Source organism: Pinus tabuliformis, chromosome 8 (assembly GCF_031772625.1).
Source record: "Pinus tabuliformis cultivar Carrire ecotype Pingquan chromosome 8, CPIR1, whole genome shotgun sequence".
Taxonomy (NCBI): Eukaryota; Viridiplantae; Streptophyta; class Pinopsida; order Pinales; family Pinaceae; genus Pinus; species Pinus tabuliformis.
This window is the reverse complement of record NC_142294.1, coordinates 1323192250-1323217696: the sequence shown is the minus strand read 5'-3', so window position 1 is coordinate 1323217696 and position 25447 is coordinate 1323192250.

Here is a 25447-nt window from a genome sequence, read left to right as displayed (position 1 = left end):
TACCCTCTAAGCTAGACATTTTGAGTCACAATCACACTCACGCAATGTTGTGTGTGCGGGTGGAGGCCTTCAACCACATCCTTGCAGGATTGTGCATGCGATTGGAGGTTAATTTGTTTGAAAAGGAGCCCCAACTCAGGGGTTGGTCACCTAGGGTGATTCTTTGGCCCCTGAGTGTCCCTGTAGCCTTGAGGAATGTTGTGAGTTGTTAGTTGGTGTTCAGTTGTAGGCCCCACTTCCTTAATTAGATCTAGGATGCCACCTCATGTCATAATAACTCTTGTCTCATGTTTACCCTAACAGGATGGTGAAATTAGGTAAATGTGGGAGGGGTGGTTACAGAAAAGTCCTCCACAATGCTCTTCTCAACATATTTCTCATCATTTTGTGCATGCCAATCGTCATACACAACAAGCTCCATATTTTTATGTTGTGTATGCAAATAGGAGGAGTCTACTGTGCATGCCCATTGACATACACAACATGCCCACTAGCGTGATGTGTAACACAATGTTTACTATGTAAGACTGTCAGAATACATAGTAGGCTCTAGACCCTACCATGTATGCAAGTTTGCATACATAATAGACCATTGTCCTACTGTGTATCTCAACAAGCATACATAAGGGGGCCTTGTGTATTCATGTTGGCATACATAGCAGGGCCTAGAGCCCCCCTATGAACCTGCTTCTTATTTTGGAGGATGGTTAAACCCATAACCCCCTAGCTACAAAGTCCAGTTTGCAAGTAATATGCACAATTAGATTCACCTAACTTTTCTAGATAAGTTCTAAATCTCTAAGTCACCTTGTTCATGTTTGAATTCAGTAACAATTAAATTCCATAAAATTCATCATAATTCATCATTAGATATGAATATGTGTGTGTGTTTCTAGAGTGATTGGGAGGAATGATTGTTATCCTCTCGAAGTTGACATGTTGAACTCATGACTTTGGGTTTTATTGTTATATATCCTTAAGCCCTATAAAATATCTTATCCTTACCAACATGTTAAAGAGTGGAATGCTTTGTGTATATATATATCAAAGTTTTAATTATATAACATAAAAAAATATTATTAATTATATAATTTACATATTTAATATATAATATTTATTAAACAATAAATATATTATTTATTAAAATTAATATATAATTTTATATTAAAATATATATAAATATTATCTGTGGGAGAGTGATTGCCAATTGCCATGTTATGAAGTATTGTGTAAACTATGAGATTCAAGGTTCAAATCCCCTATAGATTAAACCAACAAATATATATATATATATATATATATATATATATATATATAACTTCACTTTATAATATAAATTGACAAAATTAAATTTTATATGAAAATTCATTTAAAACATATTAATATCAATTTATTTCTTACAACTACCATATAAATTAAATGACTAATAAACCACGATTCAAACCTCATCGAATATGTGTCACTATTCTTCTTCCATACTCTAATGCTGTTATTGCAAGCCAATTTATCACATAATGTCTATAATACATGGTAATCATATAGTCATACTTAAACTACCTTCAATGTAATAACATTGATCCTAGTGAAACAAGGCCACATGTTATGTTTAGAGACAACCGAATGCTATGTTTCCGAAGTCCCTCCAGCTATGGTATTATGTCCTGTTACAATGGGCCCAAATAAATTAACTTTGGACAAGTGATTGTTGATGTCAAATAATTATTGACATCAATAATCAATGATCATGGAACTTCAACTCCAGACGAAACCAAAGATGATAGTGCTTCTCTTTTCTGGTCTCTCAAATGAACTTAATACAAAGCTCTAGCAACCTAGAAAGAAATGAAATGGATTAGTTCTTAAGGGTTCTTTCCTGTAATTTGCCAGTTGGTGGCTTATCTTAAAACAAGTAAATTTTTCAGGATATTAATTGTAAAGTTAAATAACATGAAATTAATCAGAAGTGGCTGACATTGCAGATTACGCAAAACTAAGATTGCATTGTGGTGATATCTAGAATCATCGTAAAATCCAAGTATAATTTGGTTAGGATATTGAAAGGGAACTATCTTCATCTATTGTCATTGTGCCTAGAACTTGTCGTATCCAAAATGTTTAGAGCTGTAATATATGTGTTTCATTTCACTTGGAATGGACTAAATTGGAATTGCATAATAGAGTCTGGGTAGACTTGCTAGGCCTAATGTTGCAATATTTTCATCTACATTTGATCGGATGTATTCTATAAAATCTACTATGGTTGCATTTTGATAGAAATCAAAATGTATTGGAAATTACATCAATTTTGTCCTAAAACAAATTTGGTTTTAAGCTTTGAAATGATAGGGGATGTAATCCATAAAATCTGTTGTGGTTGCATTTTGATAGGAATAAAAATGTATTGGAAATTACATCATTTTTTTCCGAAAACAATTTGATTATATGCTTTGAAATGATATGGAATATCTGAGACAATATATTATGGACAAGAGGTAGAGGAATTTGAGGGCCTTTCTGAATGTCATAGAAGAAGGTTTTCCGAGGAGTCCTATGGATAAGGACTTGGAGATGGAAAATGTGAATCATAGAACATGGAATTGTAGAGGCTTAAACATCTGTAACTAGAAGCCCATTAATGGTAGAGCAAGCTAGAAATCATGAAGTTATGGTGACAGCATTAAAATTAATCTTCAGTAGGAAGTGGTGCAAAGCAAGGAGCAAACCAGAAGGATGTGGCAATAATGAGGCAGATGATGCAGAATCAGCTCATTTAAATCCCAATGCAGAGGTTAGTTATGCTAAACCACTTAGAAGTAGCAAGGATCACAAAGGCCAAATAATATGTAAGATCAATCGAAAGAATGTTGTTTCAATTATTTTGTTGCCATATAGACACCTTTTTCTAAGTAGGGACCGTGAAATAGCATTGGATACATGTCGAGTTGGCCATGCTACGTAGGGACCGTGAAATAGCATTGGATACATGTCGAGTTGGCCATGCTATAAAGAATAGAAACTGTGAAAGTCTATATATCATAAGCTATTTTTTTAGCTTGTGTGTTTTTCTCCACTTAAAAAATGCATAATCATATTATGCTAAAGACAAGTGTGAAAGTAGTACATTATTACTACTTTCGGGAAAGGCTATATTATTACTGTGACATATGTTTATGTTGGAATGCTAGTACATTTGAGTTACTTATTATTCCTTACCTACGACAAAGAAGGGACTATAGCTATCGATAGACTGTTGATGAGTATTAAATCTATTTGACCTATCACTGTGTTTAACTTTTAGCCAATGTTTTAATAAAAATGTTTTGGCGAACAAAATTTTATCGAAAGTTACAACTTGGACATCTTATTGCTCGCGATAATGTATGATTTTTTGATAGATAGGATAAATGGTTTGGAAGGTTTTGAATTTTAATTAGACGCAGTTTAATGCTAGTGTGGTTTCAACATTAATTAAAAAACATTTAATATTCACCTACACATTTTCCATTTTGCTAATCATAATCCAAAGGGTGTGCTGCAAAGGGTGTGGTGTAACCCGTTGTTGGCATGTCAACCATCTATCAGGTTTCTCGTAGCTACTAGAAGTTGCTAAACCTTAGATTCTATAACAACAACCTATCGGGAGAAGGAGTCGACAACGTGTCGAGAGAAGGAGTCGATGAGATAAATATATGGTTGAGTAAGTGTTTGCTCTACCGGGAAAGAACCCTTCACTATCTATAATTTCCATGAAGTGGGCAGGATGCCAATCTCTATTCATCCCTAATTTAGGAAAGGCTACCCCATCCCTGTTTTAGGAACAACTACCCTATCTCGTTGCAGAGTTTACCGGTTTCCTTTGAGTAGCTCCAGAAGCAGATTGACTAGACAAGGAGATAAATCTTAAAATAGCATTACTGAAGTGCTTTAATCAAGCAATGCAGACATTTATATATTGTGAGTACTTTTACTAGCCTAACTATGTATCTATTTGCAATAAAACATGTATAATTTTTTTATCATTGAGTATATAAAATCCATTGAACATATATCTATAAATATATATAGACAATTGAATAGCATATGTGATTATAAGAGCACTATTGTTAGTACACTAGGGATTCCCTAATGTACATAGGGGCCTCATCCCTATTGTTAATACACTAGGGATTCCCTATTGTTAGTACACTAGGGATTCCCTAATGTACATAGGGTTGCGTGCTATTGACTCTAAGTAGAAGGGGGCACGTGGTGCATACCCAACTTGACCACGAGCTCTAGATCAAAAGATAGGACAAAAAAACAAATACATATTATTTAGAGTCTTTTATATATGTTTTATGCAACTTCTTAATGATTTCAAGAAAATTTGTTTCAATCAAGCACATTCGTACCTGCACATTTGTACCAACGTCTTATAACAACGCGTGGAATAAATCTGTATTGAATGTCAATAGATCCAACTTCCAAAGTTGTGTACCTCCAATTCTTTTAACCAGATCAAGAGCCATGTATAAATAATACATTGATATAAAACAATCTCCAATTATTTTAACCCGATCGGGATCCCTTATCAATAAAACATTAATGAGATCCCTGTACCAATAAAATATTGATAAAAAAAAATAGAAATACTCTTTGATACTGATGCAGAATATAGCTTAAATGATTATGAACAAAACATAATAGGTTAGTATTTTTTTACCCTATTTCAAAATTACATGGGATACTTCAAAATTTAAAGGAAGAACCCAAATGTGTATAATTTATTTCTTTACTGTTATTCACAGTAATATTCGGTGCATTCAAACATCATAGGATAATATTCGGTGCATTCAAAAATCATATAATAATGGTACTGTGTTTTCATATTTCATAGGCAAGTGGATCTAGTGTGAAAAATGACAAAAATATAATTTATTTCTTTACTTCTATTTACAGTAATATTCGGTGCATTCAAATATCATATGATAATATTCGGTGCACTCAAAAATCATATGATAATGGTACTGTGTTTTCAAATTTTATAGGCAAGTGCATCTAGTGTCAAAAATGACAAAAATACTTTACACTTCAAGCAATTCCAGTGACTGCAATTTCATAAAAACTTAACCATAATGTCAACAACATTACACAGAACAGGCAATACCGCAGGGACTGCCGCTACGTAGTTGCCTTGTTTTTCTATTCTATTTTGTGAATTCTTTCGAGTGTCCATAGTAGGGATAGAAATAAACAAGTATTTTAAAGATAGAAATAGGAAAATATATTAAAAATAACATGGAAAAACCATAAAAATAAGGGTTTTAAAAATTGTAATATACATTGACAGAGTTAAAAATAAATTTGTTGGGGGTTTTTGAAGTGTTTTTTTAAGATTACTAAGTAAAACCCGCATCCAATTTTTTTTTTAAACGAAGTATTTAACAAATTTGATTACGTACCATTTCTATATTTGTTATTCCAACATTGAGACCATCACCAAACCATAGAGGTAAAATCCACCGGATTTTCGCCGTAACCTAAGCGGCAGTCGTTTAGTTGAATGTCTCCGGAAGTGCCATTGCATATCTGAACAAGCCTGGTCTTCGTCGTAGATGGGCATCGATGACACTCATAGTGCTCTAGATTTGCTAAGCACTGGACAAGACCATAAACAATACTATTGGACTATATGATATTTTTTTAATTTAGGTTGGTATGTTTTTAATTGAGATTTCAATGATTTATTTAAAGAATATTGAAAATATGGATTAGTATAGATTTATTTTAAGTACGAACTATATTTATTAGTCAATATTTGGAAATAACAACCCATGAACTAAATTCATAGCCCAAAGTCACCAAGTCCACATGTTTTAATAATTAAAAAATGATTTTTCAAATCACAAATGGCGAGAATTCAAGAAGCATCCATCTAATCACAAGTAATTTTAGAGTCCTAAAATGACTTTGCAAGCCACAAATGGTGAGAATTCAAAAAACATCTATCTAATCACAAGTAGTTTTAAAGTCCTAAAATCATCCATATAATCACAAAATGTACGAAAAGCATCCATCTTAATGTCTTATATGATATTCTTTTTTAGTTGAGGTCAAATCAATGTTCCCATATGATTATCATATTTTTTATATTATTTTAAGTTGAGGTTAAATTAATGGTTTTATATGATATTTTTTTAATTTAGGTTAGTATGTTTTTAATTGAGATTTCAATGATTAAGTTATTTTAAAAAAATTGAACCTATGGATCAGTATAGATCTATCTTAAGTACAAACTATATTTGCTAGTCAACACTTGGAAATGACAACCCATGCACTAAACTCATAGCCCAGAGTCACCAAGTCCACATGTTTTAATAATTAAAAAATAACTTTTCAAGTCACAAATGGCCAGAATTCAAGAAGCATCCATCTAATCACAAGTAATTTTAGAGTCCTAACATGACTTCGCAAGCCACAAATGGCGAGAATTCAAAAAAAATCCATCTAATCACAAGTAGTGTTAAAGTCCTAAAATTATCCATACAATCACAAAATGTACGAAAAGTATCCATATTAATGTCTTATATGATATTCATTTTTAGTTGAGGTCAAAACAATGTTCCCATATGATTATGATATCTTTTATATTTTTTAAAGTTGAGTTTAAATTAATGGTTTTATATGATATTTTTTAATTGATGTTGGTATGTCTTTAATTGAAATTTCAAAGATTAAGTTAGTTAAACCAGATTAAAAATATAGATATACATAGATCTATTTTAAATACCAACTATATTTCTTAGTCAACACTTGGAAATGGCAACCCATGCACTAAACTCATAACCCAGAGTCACTAAGTCCACATGTTTTAATAATTAAAAAATGACTTTTCAAGTCACAAATGGCGAGAATTCAAGAAGCATCCATCTAATCACAAGTAATTTTAGATTCCTAAAATGACCTTGCAAGCCACAAATGGCAAGAATTCAAAAAACATCCATCTAATCACAAGTAGTTTTAAAGTCCTAAAATCATCGAGACAATCACAAAATGTACGAAAATCATCCATCTTAATGTCTTATATGATATTCTTTTTTACTTGAGGTCAAATCAATGTTCCCATATGATTATCATATTTTTTTATATTTTTTTGAGGTTAAATTAATGGTTTTATATGATATTTTTTTAATTGAGGTTGGTATGTTTTTACTTGAGATTTCAATGATTAAGTTATTTAAAGAAGATTGAACCTCTGGATCAGTATAGATCTATCTTAAGTACCAACTATATTCTCTAGTCAACACTTGGAAATGACAACCCATGCACTAAACTCATAGCACAAGTTGTAAGACAATCAACTGGAAACCAAATAAACTATATATTAAATGATCTCAAAGAATTATGTACATGTTGTACATATAAATACATAGAGGAAACAATTGAATTATTTCCTGGGAGTTCTTGGACTCCAACAACTACCCAAACTGACCTAAGGTTTGATCTAGGTGGATATTGGTGGCCACCTGCCAAGTCCACTTAGAACCCCACCATTGTCTCTTTCAGCTTTTCGGTTTCCTTAATTATAGCATAGTTTACTATTTTTAGCAGCTTTTTTGGGTCCTAAACTTCCAGAGCCCTTTTGAGGCCCTAAACGACATTTTTTTGGGAAAACTTAGAGCAACATGGGTCCATGGACCGACGTTGCTCTTCCCAAAGTTGTAGTTCTCGGATAGATATTTCCAGCGAGATATTGTGCACGTCAAACGGAGATCGTATGCCATAGTTACGACCCCAGGAAGTTGATGTACCAACTTACCCAAACAGGGCCCACAGTTTGGCGTTTCATCTTCTAGGGTTAGGTTTTTGGATGTTTAGGGTTTTCCATTGTTTCTCAACAATAAATAGGCCTTCGAGCCTCATTTTAACACAGTTCAGAGGCATGTAGCTGCCACATCTCTTCTCAGAGATAAGCTACCATCACCATAGCTGGTTTATTTCCATTCTTGTTTGTAAGCATATTTTAGTATATTACATTAATGAAATGAAGTATTATTTCCGCTGCATCTCTGTGTTTATGGTTATCTCTGTAATTTGTTGCATTCCTGTTTAAATTCGGATCAATGGTATCAGAGCAGTCTACTTTTTCTTTGTTTTTCTTTGCATGTCCCTAACGAGGTCGGGATATAAGGAGTTAGGGCTTGAACTGGTCGAACCTTTGAGAGACTAGCCTTGCAAATCTCAATGGCATCCCATGGCAGATGAAAAGAAAGATGAGGTGGCAGGAGATCCTATCAAAATCTTGCTCGAAGAAGCCCTCGAGCGACAAAGAAATGTGATGATGGACAGCTTTGCCTAGATCCTTCAGCGTTTACTCAGGGGTGACGCATCAGCTTCCAACAGCTACACTGGAAACGCCACACCGTTTAAGGTACAAGTTAATTTTGAAATCCCCATATTCGAGGGTCAGATAGACACATATGCCATCGATAAATAGTTATATCTGCTAGAGGGTTATTCTTCTGTTCATGATTTTTCTAGTCGGGAAAAGATTATTTTTGCTCTTCTCAAAGCAACCGCGCACGTTAAGGACTAGTGGGAAACCTACTGCGAGGAGAAGGATGAAAGTACAGGCTCACTATTTTCATCCGCACCCACTTGGGATTCATTCCGGGATGCCATCAAGGAGCAGTACTACCCTTTCAGAAGCTATTAGGATCAATACATAAAGTGGACCACATTGCGGCAGGGAAGGGAGCAAGATGTGCCCGAGTTTACCAATATTTTCCATACCCTTCACACAAAGTTGGGTATCAAGGATTCAGAGTAGCATTTGGTACTCAAATACCACGGATGCCTGCAGAAGTACATCTAGGAAGAAATAGAATTCCTAAAAATCCCCTCGCTTGACATGGCATACTGATATGTTGTCAAGGTTAAGAAAAAGTTTAAACATAAGAAGCAAGACTTTGGATCTGCAAATCCGAAGCAAGGGAAAGGTGCCCCCAAATTGTAGAACAAAGGACAAAGCCTAAACAGGGTGACCCAAGACAACCCGCCAAAGCTACAAGCAAAGAACAACGTCGTGAAGCTGAAAAAGGACATGGGAAAGTGGTGTGAGTTCCATAAGAGCTCCACTCACAACACAAGTGAGTGTCAGGCCAAGCTGTCATTGGTGGCCGAGCTAAAGGTTTCAGAAGCAGATGCATGTTCCGACTCTGAGTCAGAACCCGACAAGGGGAATGAAAAAGGGAAGCAAATTATCAATGTGGAGGCCAACACCACTGTTTCCACCACGAAGATCTAGAAGGAGGAACCTGAAGATCCAGAGGAGGAGGAGCGTCTCTTCCACTTCCAGATGTGGGTAAAGGGCTCCCCACTACAGTTCATTATCGACAGAGGGAGCCAAAAGAACCTCATTTCGATAGAGGTCATGAAGCGGCTGGGCTTACCGACCACAACACATCCACAACCGTACACCATCGGGTGGCTTCACCAAGGATGGGATCTTGGCATGAGCTAGCAGTGCCGCCTTCCATACAACATCAAGCCCTTCATGGATGAGGTATTGTGTGACATTGCTCCCCTTGAAGTTTGTGATGTATTATTAGGACAACCATACTTGTGGAAGTGACATGCTATATATGAATGAAGGCCCCATGTTGTTATTGTTACTTTGGGAAATAAGTTATACAGGATACTGGAGGTAGCACCGCCTACCGCCATCTCCTTGGTTATTGCAAAACAATGCAGTAAGCTCATTTCCAAAACCGAGAATTCTTTTTTCCTGATGATATGCCCTCAAGGAAAGAAGAAGACAATGGCCATGACCTCCAGACAGGGCCCCTCTGCACGACAATTACAAATGGACAAGGTCGTGGAGGAGTATGAGGACAACTTCACCTCCCCTGCAGGGGTTCCTCTGCACTGTCAGGTCAAGCACTCCATCGATATTATCCCAGGTGCGTCGCTACCCAATGGACCAATCTATCGATGCTCCATTCTAGAGAACAATGGAATCAAGAGGCAGATTCAAGGGCTACTGCAAAAAGGTCACATCCATCCAAGTTCATCACCCTATGGGAGCCCGATCGTGTTGGTACAAAAGAAGGATGGGACGTGGAGACTCTGTATTGACTATCAGGCACTGAATAAGATCATTGTCCGTAATATGTACCCCGATCCCACAGATTCATGACCTCCTGGACCAACTGAAGGGGGGAAAATATTTCAGGAAGATCGATTTGAAGTGAGGATATCACCAGGTACCAATCGAACCCTTCGATGTGTGGAGGACTGCCTTCAAAGCCAAGGAGGGCCTTTTTGAATGGTTGGTTATGCCTTTCGAATTATCGAATGCTCCTATAACCTTCATGAGGCTAATGGATGACATCTTGTAGCCATTCACCAACGCATTTGTAGTGGTATACTTGGATGACATCCTAATCTTCAGCCAAAGTTGGGAAGAGCACCTCCACCACATCTGATAGGTTCTCCAAACACTACGACAACACAAATTATGTGCCAATTTGGAGAAATTCACTTTTGGCATGACCCAGGTTCAATATTTGAGATACATTAGTGATGAACAAGGGGTGCATGTGGATCCAGCCAAGATCCAAGTCATTCGGGATTGGCCATCTCCAACCACTCTGATGGAGCTCCGCAGCTTTCTAGGTCTTGCCAACTTCTATCGCAGGTTCATGTTGGGATTTTCTCATATCACTTGGCCCTCGAGTCAAGTCACCAAGGGAGGAGCGAAAGAAAAATTATTTTGGTCTGAATCTCAACAGAAGGCATTCACAAAGTTGAAAGATCACCTCTGCACGACACCAGTGCTCACATTACCAAACTTGCAACAACCATTTGAGGTTGATACAGATGCCTCTGACTATGCTATTGGGGCAGTCCTTACTCAACACGGGCATCCAGTGGCATACCACAGTGAGATAATTTCATACACAGTCCCAAAGTATCCCACTTATGGCAAAGAGATGTATTCCATTGTGCAGGCATGCCGACAATGGAAGCATTACATTTTGGGAAAGGAAACGGTCATCCACACAGACCACTGACCCCTGTAGTTCATACGGACACAAGGGAAATTGCAGAATGATCTCCATCAAAAGTTGTCCACATACCTGCAACAGTTCCATTTGAATATCAAGTATAAGAAGGGTAGCACCAATAATGTTGTAGATTGCCTCAGTTGACCATCGATCATGGTGTTAACCACCGTGCTCAACTCTTGAGGGCACGAGACTTCTGATTAGCCACTTCTCTACAAAAGCGACCCAAAATTTGACCACACATACCAAAAACTCTTGGAGGCTCAGGATGTTCCATATTTTCACCTCAAGGATGCCCTATTATGCCACCTGGGTCACCTTTGTGTTCCTTCAAGCGAGCGTGCCAAGATGATTTAGGAAACACACTACAGTTGGGCTACTGAGCATTTCGGGGTCGAGGAAACAGTGGCAGTACTGGAGAAGTATTTCTATTGGCTGAATCTTTGACAGGATGTCAGGACGTACATCAGATCATGCACTTCCTGCGCCATTGCCAAACCGACCATCAAGAAGCAATGCCTCTATACCCCGTTGCCTACCCCTATTCGACCTTGAGAATCCATCTCCATAGATTACAAGTGAGGCCTCCCTTCCACTAAGCATGGAAACAAATGTGTTTTTGTGGTCATCAACAGGTTCTCGAAGATGGTCATTATGGCAGCCTGCAAGAAGAATATCATAGCAGAGGCCACTACTAAACTCTTCTTTGAACAAGTGTGAATACACTTTAGGATCCCACAGTCTATCATCTCAGATTGGGACATCAGGTTCCTTAGTAAATTTTGGTCCAGTATCTGATCGATGTTGGACACCAAACTCACTAAGTCCACAACCTTCCATCCTCAAATTGATGGCCAGACAGAGGTTGTTAATAGGATGATCATACACATTCTGCGCATGTACAACTCAAAGCATCCATGCACATGGGACGAGAGCCTCCCCTATGTTCAGCACAGCTACAACCAGGCTCTCCACAGCTCGACTGGCCACAACCCTTTTTAGGTGGGCTTGGGATTCCAGCCACTATGTCCCATTGATGTGGCCATGCCATTTACAATTACTCACATAGATTCAGCTCATGTCTAGTCTGAAACAGATAAGGAAAACACTTCATTGAGCACATCCAACATATTTTCAAGTAGGTCCATGACATTCTGGAGAAATCAAATGCCAAGTACAAGCAACGACATGATCAACATCGGGTGCCACACAATTTTCAGGTGGGCGACAACGTCTGGTTGCATTTGCGAAAGGCACGCCTTACCAGATCCTATCAGAAACTTACACCACTCTTATATGGTCCTTACACCATTACCAAGTCTATGGGAGACAATGCGTTTGAGTTCAGCATTCCCCCATTCCTTGGCCTACACCCAGTATTCAATATGGACTGCCTTCAGCCATACTTTCCACCATTACTAGACACATCCAACATTGCAAAACAGCTCACACCCACAAAGTTAAATCCATATTGCATGGAACAAGCTGCAACTGGTAAGATCATGGACACACAGATCAAGCACACTCGCCAGCAGAATATCCAACTGTATCAAGTTGTCAAAGCAAGCCAACTCCTTCACCAGGGCAAGTGGCTCACTAGGGACCAAGTTCAGTAGAAGTTTCCTCATCTCATGGAGAAACTCAACGTAATGGGGACCATTGCTTCCTAAGGGGGGAGGAATGATCCAGGTGGATATTGGTGGTCACCTACCAAGTCCACTTGGACCCCCACTATTTTTTCTTTCACTTTTTTAGTTTCCTTAATTCTAGCACAGATTACTATTTTTAGTAGTTTTTCGGGTCCTGAACTTCCGGAGCCGTTTTGAGGCCCTAAACGACGTTTTTTGGGAAAATTGGGAGCAACATGGGTCCATGGACCTGTTATCACCCTAAGAAACTCTCCTAGGTTGTATATCAGAGATGCTCGGTAACATTACAAACTCAGCAAAAATGTTGGAAAAATGGTGGATGAATGAAAGAAATGTTGCATATTCAAGCCAGATAACCACTTCTACTATGCTTAACCCCAAACATCGGTGAACACCCCCAGACTACAAGGCTTTAGACCACCAATTACTCATAGTTTAAGGAAAATGTGATGATGGAGAATACTGATCACACCAGTAGATGCACAGGACCCTATGATGGCCAGCTACAACTAGTTAAAAGGTCTGTAAATCTGTTTCCTAATACACAGACAGGATGGCAGCTCTCTGGCATTAAAATAACAGAAACTTGCATACAAATTGAATGATACATGCTAAATTCTAACACAGAGGTGGGATGATAGCCCCTCTAATGCTAAACATCAACAACACATGAATAAATGCATAGCAGGCACAACCTAGAACAAAGAAGAAGAAGTGGAAAGTGATCAATTAACAACAAAAGAAGCTTGCATTAGCTGAAAATGAAAACTAGACGCTGCAGGTATCATAGTAGTTACAGTCTCCAGAAGTTGAACCTTACAACAGAATAACATTCATCAACCCTTCTCATTTTGAGTTCTGGATATATATAGAGGTTGGTTACAAAATTTCTCTGCTGTGTTATACGAGGAAGGGTAATAATGGGCCAACAACCATATTAACTCTTTGGAATGGGCCTCTACCATGATCTAACTGTGTCTGCACATGAATTCGACTTTCTCTGGTGCTCTACAGTCCTCCTCTGAGCAAGTGGCGTGAAATATAAATGAAACCCATAACCATTGAATGCTTTGAACTGCTCGAGGTTATCCTGTTCCCTTCTCGACCATGTTGTTGGTTAATTGCAGTTGTTTAAGAGTAAATGCGCCAAACACTAATAGATGGCTGCTGGATTGCACAGACGAATGGCGGATATGACTCGGCAGGAGCACGAAGGCAGGAAGACTGAGTATAGGAAAATACACTATCGAACGCGGAAAAGCGGACTTGAAACTTTATACAAGGGAGTGGTGAGCCATATCAGGTCTGGCACCTGATATCACATCAGCGAAATGGAATGGTCAACATTAACATCAAGCCATGACCCTGCGACTTGCAATCGCTGATGAACATCGCATCGGCACTTCGGAAGCGAGTGCAAACAAACGTGGGCCGTTGGATTGTTGGAGCTGATCGAACGACAGAGGAGCGATTGTAATATCGCATTGGTAGAAGCCAAGGGGGGAGCCTTTAAACACACATGGATGCGGTTGCGATCAGCGATTAAAGCCGAGACCCGATATAGGAATTACTGCTTTTTAAGAGTGGAAGGAGAAAATGACTATTGAGATGGGGAAAGACGTTGTGAAGGCGTGCAGTCATGTGGCTATGGTGATATGGGATTTTAAGCTTAGCGCTTGGGGCTTTGAGGGAAAGCAGGTTAATACAGAGTTTTGGAGGAAAACAAAGATAACGGGGTTATGAGAGTATAAGGAAAATGAAGGAAAAGAAGAAAATAGACAGCTACAATCTCTCTTTTAGTATAATCACATGGCCAAGCTGGTATTTGGTCCTCCAAATGCTGAAGTATGTAGCAAAGCTAACACTAGCTCCTTCTGGGGATGAGATCCTCCCTATGAGGTCTCAAGAATTACAGACCAATGCCTTCATAAAAAACAAGCTTAAAAACATTTGCCTAGTATTCCATTGGGCATGGAGTCTAATTAAGTCTAGATTAAAAGAACACAGTTACAATATTAATGTCGGAAACCTGAATCTTCAAAAACTGCCCATTTGCTGGGCCATCAAAACTGTTTCTGCTGCTCTCAGTCAGCCGGTTCATCATAGAATAGCAAAACAGGATTTATTTCATCTTCTACCTCAAAACGTTTGGGGCATTTGAGCTCATTAGGTAGAGATGATCTATACTTCATCCCCTCTCTATATGTTCTCATCCTTAGATGTTCTTCATAGAAGCCTTTGTACACCTGCTGAATAACCATGACTAGTGTGTACTTGTCTATGTCATCTGTGGTCTGCACAACTAATATGAATGGTGAACCATGGTGTTCTTGTGCAGGGGACACAAAGACATCATCTACTCCTTCACTTTTCTCAGAACATTCCTCATCCAAGGAGGAGTCCCAAAACTGCGCATCTTCTTCCTCTGTCATCTGGCAAGTTGCCCTTTCATGCTGTGTGGAGGCCTCCTAGGCAGGCTTCAGAATATCAAGGCTGAGATGATCAACCTCAACCTTGAGCATTGAATTATATCCTACCTCAGTGCCTAGTGGGCAACTGTGAGGGATTGTCATTTGAGTAGACAGAGAAACATAAGATGATGGAGAGCTTTCCTCTCCCTTTTTGATTGCTGGACTGGGGATAATAGCAGGATGGACGATCGGCAGATCTACATAGTCATTGGAAGCTGGGATGGCTTCGAGCTCTTCGAGGAATGGTGGGGCCTGCTACTAGCTACCTCTGCTGATCAACTTGTTGTTATGCAAGTACAACAAACTGGTGAGCAGTGCCTCTGGATAATTCTTCTTCATAGGTAACTCTGGTTTGGAAAGGGGCACTGCCCTTATCTTCCAAACCATGGTCCTCATCCTTTTCTTCATACTACTCTTCTTCCAAGACTATATTCTGACAAAGGGTCTTCACCCTTTGATCTTCGTTTGCATCTTGATTTCTCTGCAAAATCTGCAACTGCTCCTGTGCTCCTCTATATGGATTTTGCTTTGGAAGATTAAAGGAACAAGGAGCTCCTGCTTCCTCTGAATGCTACTCAGCTTCGAGTTTGGAAACTTTAGAGGCTAATGCCTTTATCATCCTGGCCAATATATCGATCTTAAGATCAGAGGATGATGAGGATTCACCCCCTGCCTTCTCCTTTCAGCATCTCCTTCGAGTCTTTTTGCAGCCATGATATTTGATTCTACTTCAAAAGTTGCATCTTGCATATCAGCCAAAGAAGTACATCTTCGTTCTCTTAATAATAAGCAGAAATCAGAGTCGAAGGCATTGGCATAAGTAATCATAGCAGAAGCAGGGGTCGGTTTTATTTCAGCTCGCATTCTGATGTACACATGATTGAATCTGATGTTAAAATCAGACAACAACTCACCATCTTCCCTCTGCAAGTTCCCAAATTCAATATGACAAAAGAGCAGATCTTTATTATCCCCCCAATGCCTTAAAAACACATCATCTAAAGCCTCAATGTCTGCAATAGATCTAGAGGTTAAATCTCTGAACCATTTTCTAGCCTCCCCATCTAAGCTTTGGACAAAAACCCTCATCCAGACATCCTCTTCATTGATATCCAGGTTATCAACATAGCTATAAAAGGCCTCTAAATGCTCTTTAGTTGTTACTCCTTCTGTACCAGTAAACTTTGGCATGTATTCCTGATAATCTCCTGCAGGCATGGGGTTCAAAGGACCAGAGGTCCATACCTGGCAACAACAATTCGTTCTATCTTTGTGAGAGCCTGCTGACCTGCCATGACTGAGGTATACGAAAGGGATACTGGTGGACTGAGTGGAATGAATCATTGAAAAGAATGACAAAAACAGAGGAATATGATGGACAGCATGGATGCTTCTTTCAACTGAGGTCCGAAAGGGAAATGAATGACTAAGGAGCTGAATGAATCTCTGAAGGTGACATTCACTAACAGAGATACATGAAAATTTTAAGGCTTACCTGATCTTGGTGCTCCTTATTGCAATATTTTCTTCTTCTAAACGATCTTCTCAGGATCAAGCAATGGTTCAGCTGGTGATTTCTGAAGATTTCTCCAAGCATGCCTCACCAACTGCGCCAAAACTGCAATGTGGAGTTGCCAAAGGTTGGTCTTCCTCCAATGGAGTCACCAGATAGATGATTACAACCAAAATATGTGCCCAGACCTTGTTTAACATCAAAATTTGGAACTGCGTCTTTCTCCCAGGGAACCTAAGCTTCAATATCCTCTCCCCGGCAATGGTGCCAATTAATGTTATCACCCCAAGAAACTCTCCTAGGTTGTATATCAGAGATGCTCGGGAACATTACAAACTCAGCAAAAATGTTGTAAAAATGGTGGATGAATGAGAGAAACGCTGCATATTCAAGCCAGATAACCACTTCTACTATGCTTAACCCTAGACATGGGTGAACACCCCCAAAATACAACGCTTTAGACCACCAATTACTCACAGTTTAAGGAAAATGTGATGATGGAGAATACTGATCACACCAGCAGATGCACAGGACCTTGTGATGGCTAGTTGCAACCATTTAAAAGGTCTATAAATCTATTTCCTAATACATAGTCAGGATGACAGCTCTCTGGCATTAAAATAATAGAAACCTGCATACAAATTCAATGATACATGCTAAATTCTAACACAGAGGTGGGATGACAGCCCCTCTAATGATAAACATCAACAACACATGAATAAATTCATAGCAGGCACAGCCTGGAACAAAGAAGAAGAAGTGGAAAGTGAGCAATTAATAGCAAAAGAAGCTTGCATTAGCTGAGAATGAAGACCAGACGCTCCATGTATCACTGTAGTTACAGTCTCCAGAAGTTGAACCTTACAACAAAATAACATTCATCAACCCTTTTCATTTTGAGTTTTGGATATATATAGAGGTTGGTTACAAAATTGCTCTATTGTGTTATACGAGGAAGGGTAATAATGGGCCGACAACCATATTAACTCTTTGGAATGGGCCTGTGCCATGATCTGACTGTGTCTGCGCATGAATTCAACTTTCTATGGTGCTCTGCAGTCCTCCTCTGAGCAGGTGGCGTGAAATATAAATGAAACCCATAACCATTGAATGCTTTGAACTGCTTGAGGTTGTCATGTTCCCTTCTCGACCATGCTATTGGTTAATTACAGTTGTTGAAGAGTAAATGTGCCAAACACTGACAGATGGCCGCTAGATTATGCAGACGAATGGCGGATATGACTCGGCGAGAGCACGAAGGCAGGAAGACTAAGTATAGGAAAATACACTATCGGAGGAGGAAAAGTGGCCTTGAAACTTTATATAAGGGAATGGTGAGCCATATCGGGTTCGACACCTGATATCGCATCAACGGAATGGAGTGGTCAACATTAACATCAAGCCCTGACCCTGCGACTTGTGATCGCCAATGAACATCGCATTGGCACTTCGGAAGCGAGCGCAAACAAACGTGGGCCATTGGATCGTTGGGACTGATCGGATGACAGAGGAGTGATCGCAATATCACATCAGCAGAAGCCAAGGGGGGATCCTTTAAACAGACATGGATGTGGTTGCGATCAGTGATTAAAGCCCGGACCTGATATAGGAATTAATTGCTTTTTAAGAGTGGAAGGAGAAAATGACTGTTGAGATGGGGAAAGACTTTGCGAAGGTGCGCAGTCATGTGGCTATGGTGATATGGGATTTTAAGCTTAGCGCTCGGGGTTTTGAGGGAAAGCAGGTTTATACAGAGTTTTGGAGGAAAACAGAGATAGCGGGGTTATGAGAGTATAAGGAAAATGAAGGAAAAGAAGAAAAGAGACTGCTGCAATCTCTCTTTTAGCATAATCACACAAACAAGATGGTATTTGGTCCTCCAAATGCTGAAGTATGTAGCAGAGCTAACAGGACCCATGTTTCTCTTCCCAAAGTTATAGTTCTCGGATAGATCTTTCTAACGAGATATTGTTTGGGTCAAACGAAGATCGTATGCCAAAGTTACGACCCCAGGAAGTTGATGTACCAACTTACCCAAATGGGGCCCACAATTTGGTGTTTCATCTTCTAGGGTTAGGCTTTTGGATGTTTATGGTTTTACATTGTTTCTCAAGAATAAATAGGCCTTCGAGCGTCATTGTAACAAAATTCAGAGGCATGTAGCGGCCACATCTCTTCTCAGAGATAAGTTACCATCACCCTAGCTGGTTTATTTCCATTGTTGTTTGAAAGCATATTTCAGTATTTTACATTAATGAAATGAAGTATTATTTCCGTTGCATATCTGTGTTTATGGTTATCTCTGTAATTTGTTGCATACCTATTTAAATCTGGATCAAGGTTAATCCCGAGGATTAGTTATATAACAGTCCCCCCTTAATCCGAAGGGATATACCAAAGTCCAAGAATGAGAGCTCAAAATGCAGAAATGCATCTTAGCCAAGAGCTGAATGTCTCTCAATCAACTCTAGAACCTTCATAGTGGTTCTCAGAACAACAAAAAGTGTGGTTTTAAGGTGACCACAAACTCTGGAACTATCATAGTAGTTCCTCGAACAATTCCAAAAATTGAAGTGCTCAATCAACTCAATCAACTCAAATCTGACTCAGGCTCGCTTGACATCTCAAACTCGAACCTTTAGCAGACCATCAACCATTCCCCCCTTGTCGGATACAAGGTGAGAAGTGCTTTTCATTGCTGCAAGGCTGCTCATCACTTTGGAACATTTTTTTCGATATTCCTTGTAAATCTTCTTAGTTGTTTTGGTCCAATCCCAAGAAGCAATCTATCCGAAATTTACCTTCTCTCTTACTATAGACTTTTTTCTGGAACATCTATTTGTATGATGATTTCACTTTCCGCAATGTTCACATGGGTGAAGATCAAAAGACTGATCTTTCACATATCCAACCATGGTACATTGTTGGCATCTATAAACTTGTTTTGGAATGACACCATCTAGAAATTCAACGCTTTGGAATTGTATTGGTTTAGCAAAATCTGGTATGTGAAAAGATACATCCAGAATATCCTCTTTGTAACCCAAACCAGTTATGTGTTTATTGTCTCTAATCTCTTCCCATGGCCTTATGAAAGTTTTGGGAATATCAAGCTTCTCATAAGAACTTTTAGTTGCATTTCCTTCTGTAGATTTTCGTAAAGGTTGCTGAAGTGGTTGTAAAATAGTTTCAAGAACAAGATCTTCAAGAGAAATTTTTGGTCCTACAGAAACATTACTCTGATTATTTTCTAAATGATGATCTAGCTCAAACACACTATTATTCGGAACAAGAACGGGTTCAAAATTCTTCTTTTGCAGTTCTTCTTACTGAAACTGGGTTTCTAGTTCCAAAAATTCAATTTTGCTTTTCGCATTTTGCAAATATGACTGGATGTCAGAGAGCATGTCCTTGCTGACTTGGACACTGTTATGCATAGAAGATGACATTAAATTGTTTAATAACTGTAGTAAATCATCGAGTTTTTCCATGTTTTTGAGCAATCAACTTTAAAAATGGGTGTCGGCTACCACCGAAAATGCACCCAATACAAACAAATTTGTGATAATTGGGTGTCGGGTTCAACCGATCATGCACCCATCTACAACATAACTTTAACTTCAAATCTTCAATTCAGACTTTGACTTTCCAACTTTAACAAAAAATCTTCTAAAATTATCTGTCTTTGACTTTGACTTTACAACTTTAACAAATTTTGTGATAAAACACAAAAAAATTCTAAAATTATTTTGTCAACGATTTGAACCTATGACCTTCAATCCACCAAATAACTATGTAAATTTTACCAACCACTATGCCTTTGATTTTCTTGTTTTTATAATCATAAGTTAACCAAATTAAACTTTAAAAGGCAATAATAAAAGAATGATGTCGACTTCTTATCGCTTTCCTTGGAATTGGTCTCCTAAAATTGTTGCAACCTTCTCGTACATTGTCGCATGTAAACTGCCCTTGATTGGAAATCCCATCGAAGTTTCCTAATTGTAGTTAGGGTTTTAGTGCAAATGAGTCATGAAGTAATCTTGCCACCAATTATGATTTTTCAATTACCTGTCCTCCTTTACTCACATATCCCAAATATCCATATATCCCAAATATTCTTCAAATCCTTTCAAATTCAAAATCTATGCAATACTTCTGAAAAGATATAAATTTGTTTCTTCTCTTCTTTTAAGAAAATTGGCTTTTGTGGTTTAGTGGTAAGTTTCAAAAATAGCCTAGCAAAGAGCTAGGTTCAAATCTTATTAGCCTCCAAAAATAAATTTTATTTTACCAATGGCCATACACTCTTCAATTAAAATTTTATCCACTCACTCTTCAATTGAAATTTTAGCTACTCAGCCACCATAAAATATATATCCTCCCCAGAAACCTAGAAAATTGACCACCCTTTAATTAAACCAAATAAATTGTATATTAAATGATCTCAAAGAATTATGTACATGATACCACTGTAAGACAATCAACTGCAAACCAAATAAACTGTATATTAAATGATCTCAAAGAATTATGTATATGTTGTACGTATAAATACATATAGGAAACAATTGAATTAGTTCCCGGGAGTTCTTGGACTCCAATAACTACCCAAACTGACCCAAGGTTAATCCTGAGGATTAGTTATCTAACACGAGTCACCAAGTCCACATGTTTTAATAATTAAAAATTGACTTTTCATGTCACAAATGGCGAGAATTCAAGAAGCATCCATCTAATCACAAGTAATTTTAGAGTCCTAAAATGACTTTGCAAACCAGAAATGGCGAGAATTCAAAAAACATCCATCTAATCACAAGTAGTTTTAAAGTCCTAAAATCATCCATACAATCACAAAATGTACGAAAAGCATCCATCTTAATGTCTTATATGATATTCTTTTTTAGTTGAGGTCAAATCAATGTTCCCATATGATTATTATATTTTATTTTTTTATATTTTTTTAAGTTGAGGTTAAATTAATGGTTTTATATGATATTTTTTTTAATTCAAGTTAGTATGTTTTTAATTGAGATTTCAATGATTAAGTTATTTAAAGAAGATTGAAAATATGGATCAATATAGATCTATCTTAAGTACAGACTATATTTGTTAGTCAACACTTGGAAATGACAACCCGTGCACTAAACTCATAGTTGAGAGTCACCAAGTCCACATGTTTTAATAATTAAAAAATGACTTTTCAAGTTACAAATGGGGAGAATTCAAGAAGCATCCATCTAATCACAGGTAATTTTAGAGTCCTAAAATGATCTTGCAAGCCACAAATGACGAGAATTCAAAAAACATCCATCTAATCACAAGTAGTTTTAAAGTCCTAAAATCATCCATATAATCAGAAAATGTAAGAAAAGCATCCATCTTAATGTATTATATGCTATTCTTTTTTAGTTGAGGTCAAATCAATGTTCCCATATGATTATCATATTTTTTATATTTTTTAAAATTAAGGTTAAATTAATGGTTTTATATGATATTTTTTAATTGAGATTGGTATGATTTTAATTGAGATTTCAATGATTAAATTATTTAAAGAAGATTGAAAATATAGATAAGTATAGATCTATCTTAAGTACCAAATATATTTGCTAATCAACACTTGAAAATGACAATCCATCCACTAAACTCATAGCCCAAAATCACCAAATCTACATGTTTTAATAGTTAAAAAATAGCTTTTCAAATCACAAATGACGAATTCAAAAAACACCCATCTAATTATTTTGCAAACCACAAATAGCGAGAATTCAAAAACATCCATCTAATCACAAGTAATTTTAAAATCCTAAAATCATCCATCTAATATAATTGGTGCATCTCAACTGCTCACGTTAAAGCTATCGCGTCAATTCCCACCTTACCATTCTACTTTCTATTGCGTGTACAGCTCATCTAACGGACAAATTGTACTTATTACATCCATATTTGTTTATTGGAAAATAATGTAACACTTAATTTCCACAACTTTTATGTTTCATGTGCTACTAGACCAAGTCAAATTTACATAAACGTAATGTAGTTTATGAGATTTGCATAAAGTAGTTTATGAGTTAATTTTTTATTTATTATTATTATGAATTATTACGAAAAGATATTTAATTTCTAATAACATAATTATATTAGTGAATGTGATTGATATACATTAATAAATTTATATTTTATCAATATAATAATCAATAACTAAGTTATTAATTATTATTATATTAATCTAATATTTTTATAAATTTAAAATAATATTATTGTATTTTTATTAAACATAAATTTAGTATTAATATAATTTAAATCTAATATTAATATAAAATACTATATATTTAATAAATAATATTAAATCTTACAAAGAAATATTAAATCGAAATCGCACATAAAAATATTAATAGTTTAGTATTAATTAAAAAATAAGTTATTTACCAATATGGCTCTTGACATATACAAATAAATAATATAACAAGAAGCCATGGAGTGGCGTGGAGGTATTTGGTTTTGATCCTTATAATTATTGTCTAAAACCACACAAAAATATTAATAGCTTAGTATTCATTAAAAAATGAAGTTATTTAACAATGTGACTCTTAGATACATACAAATAAATAATATAACAAGAGGATGTGGATGTAATTGGTTTTGATCCCTATAAAATATTTCATCTAGATTTGGTATTTGAATTTGACTTATGCAGAATGTCTTTTTCATTTGAGAATAGGTTAAGTTATTTAACAATGTGACCCTTAGATACACACAAATAAATAATATAACAAGAGGATGTGGAGGTAATGGTTTTGATTCCTATAAAATATTTCATCTAGCTTTGGTATTTGACATATGTAGAACTGTCTTTTTCATTTGAGAATATGTTAAGTTATTTAACAATGTGACCCTTAGATACATACAAATAAATAATATAACAAGAGGATGTCAAGGATGTGGAGGTAATTGGTTTTGATCCCTATAAAATAATTCATCTTGATTTGGCATTTGACATATGCAAAGAGTTTTTTCCATTTGAGAATAGGTTAAGTTATTTAACAATGTGACCCTTAGATACATACAAATAATTAATATAACAAGAGGATGTGGAGGTAATTGGTTTTGACCCCAATAAAATATTTCATCTAGATTTGGTATTTGACATATGTAGAACGTCAGTTGAGAATAGGTTTGACATGTAGATACAAATTTAGGTTGTAGAATATAATAGGTATAAAATTATAGAATTATTGGCTTAATCTTTTTGGTTTAAATAAATTTATCATGATTTTTTATTTACTTTTTATAGGGTAATATATTTTGTATAATTATTGAATTGTATGTTTAGTTTAGAGATTAGATTTTAAATTTAATTTCATTAATAAATTATTAACTAGTTTTTTTCAATAATTTAATTTCTTAATCCATAAAAGTGATATTGAAGAATCTTCAATTCTACCTAAAATTAAATAGAGAAATAATAACATTAAAGAGCCAAACAAAACATTCAAAATCAAGCTAAAGAAGTGACAATAAAACTATGTTGACCAAAAACCTTATCACATAAACACAAATCCAAATCATTCTCCCTGGAAACAAAATATTGCGAAAAAACAAAAAAAATTGAAAAAAAATATAATAAAAAAAGTTTATACCCATCGGATTACATATTTGAATCCTAAATGTGCAGTGATAACTATGCTTATTGAGTCATTAAGCAAATATGAAATAAAAATTGAATCCGATCCATATCCTTGTACAATGGCACATACCTAAAACCAGATTATTAAAGCCACATCAGTTGCATGCGCAGATATAAAGTTGTTTCAATTGTATTAACCAAAGTCGTTTCATGGGCACCACTCGACCCACGAATTTTCCCACCGTTGTCGTTTTATTATTTGACAGGGATAAGTATTTGGCCATCAAGTTAGCCATGGTGGCGTTTCAATTAAAATTATCTATTGAGAGCAGGAAAATAATACAGTTCTTGGATTAATCTGGGCGCTCCACGGGGTTATTCGACTATATTCTGCTCACACTCACTCTTATTTATCCATTAAAAAAAAAATCAACTAACCTCCATCGTTATGGATATAATTAATTTTTGAAGTCAAATTTATTTGAAAGTTTGTAGAGGATTATTGAAAATACAAATTTGAATATGAAATCTACACAATTTAAATGCTCCCAAAAAAATGGTAAGATACTAAATTTATTAAAATTTAATTAAAAATTATATCATTATATTCTTACCAAAAAAATCATAATTTAAAATAGATAAAGAAAATCACTCTTATGTTTTAAAGTAACTTTATAAAATATTTTTTTTTCATAATCTTATGAGATTCAAATCCATTACGTAATCAAAGTTAAGAAAAGTGAATCAATTAATATGTCAAAGTGAGAAAACATACTATCTCCACATTATTTCAATTGACAAGAAATAAGTGCTTTATGGGTTGACATTGTCTTTTCATTGATTCAATAATCAATGTAATATCTATTATTTATTTTTTAAATCATGGTGGATTGGTAGTTCGTTAGAGTAAATTAGGCTAGGCCTAGGATAAAACCTTTGAGTTGCCACTATACCACCAAGAGTATATCCGATCTGCCTATAAGACAAATATACTAGGAATATATGACTTAGCAAGAACATCCTATATTGACTACGAACATAATAACTCACTAGGGCCACTTATTCCTTTAGCCACCTATTCTTCTAACATCATCACAATAGGCTTAACATGTCATTTCGGGGAATCGAACTCAGGTGGAGAA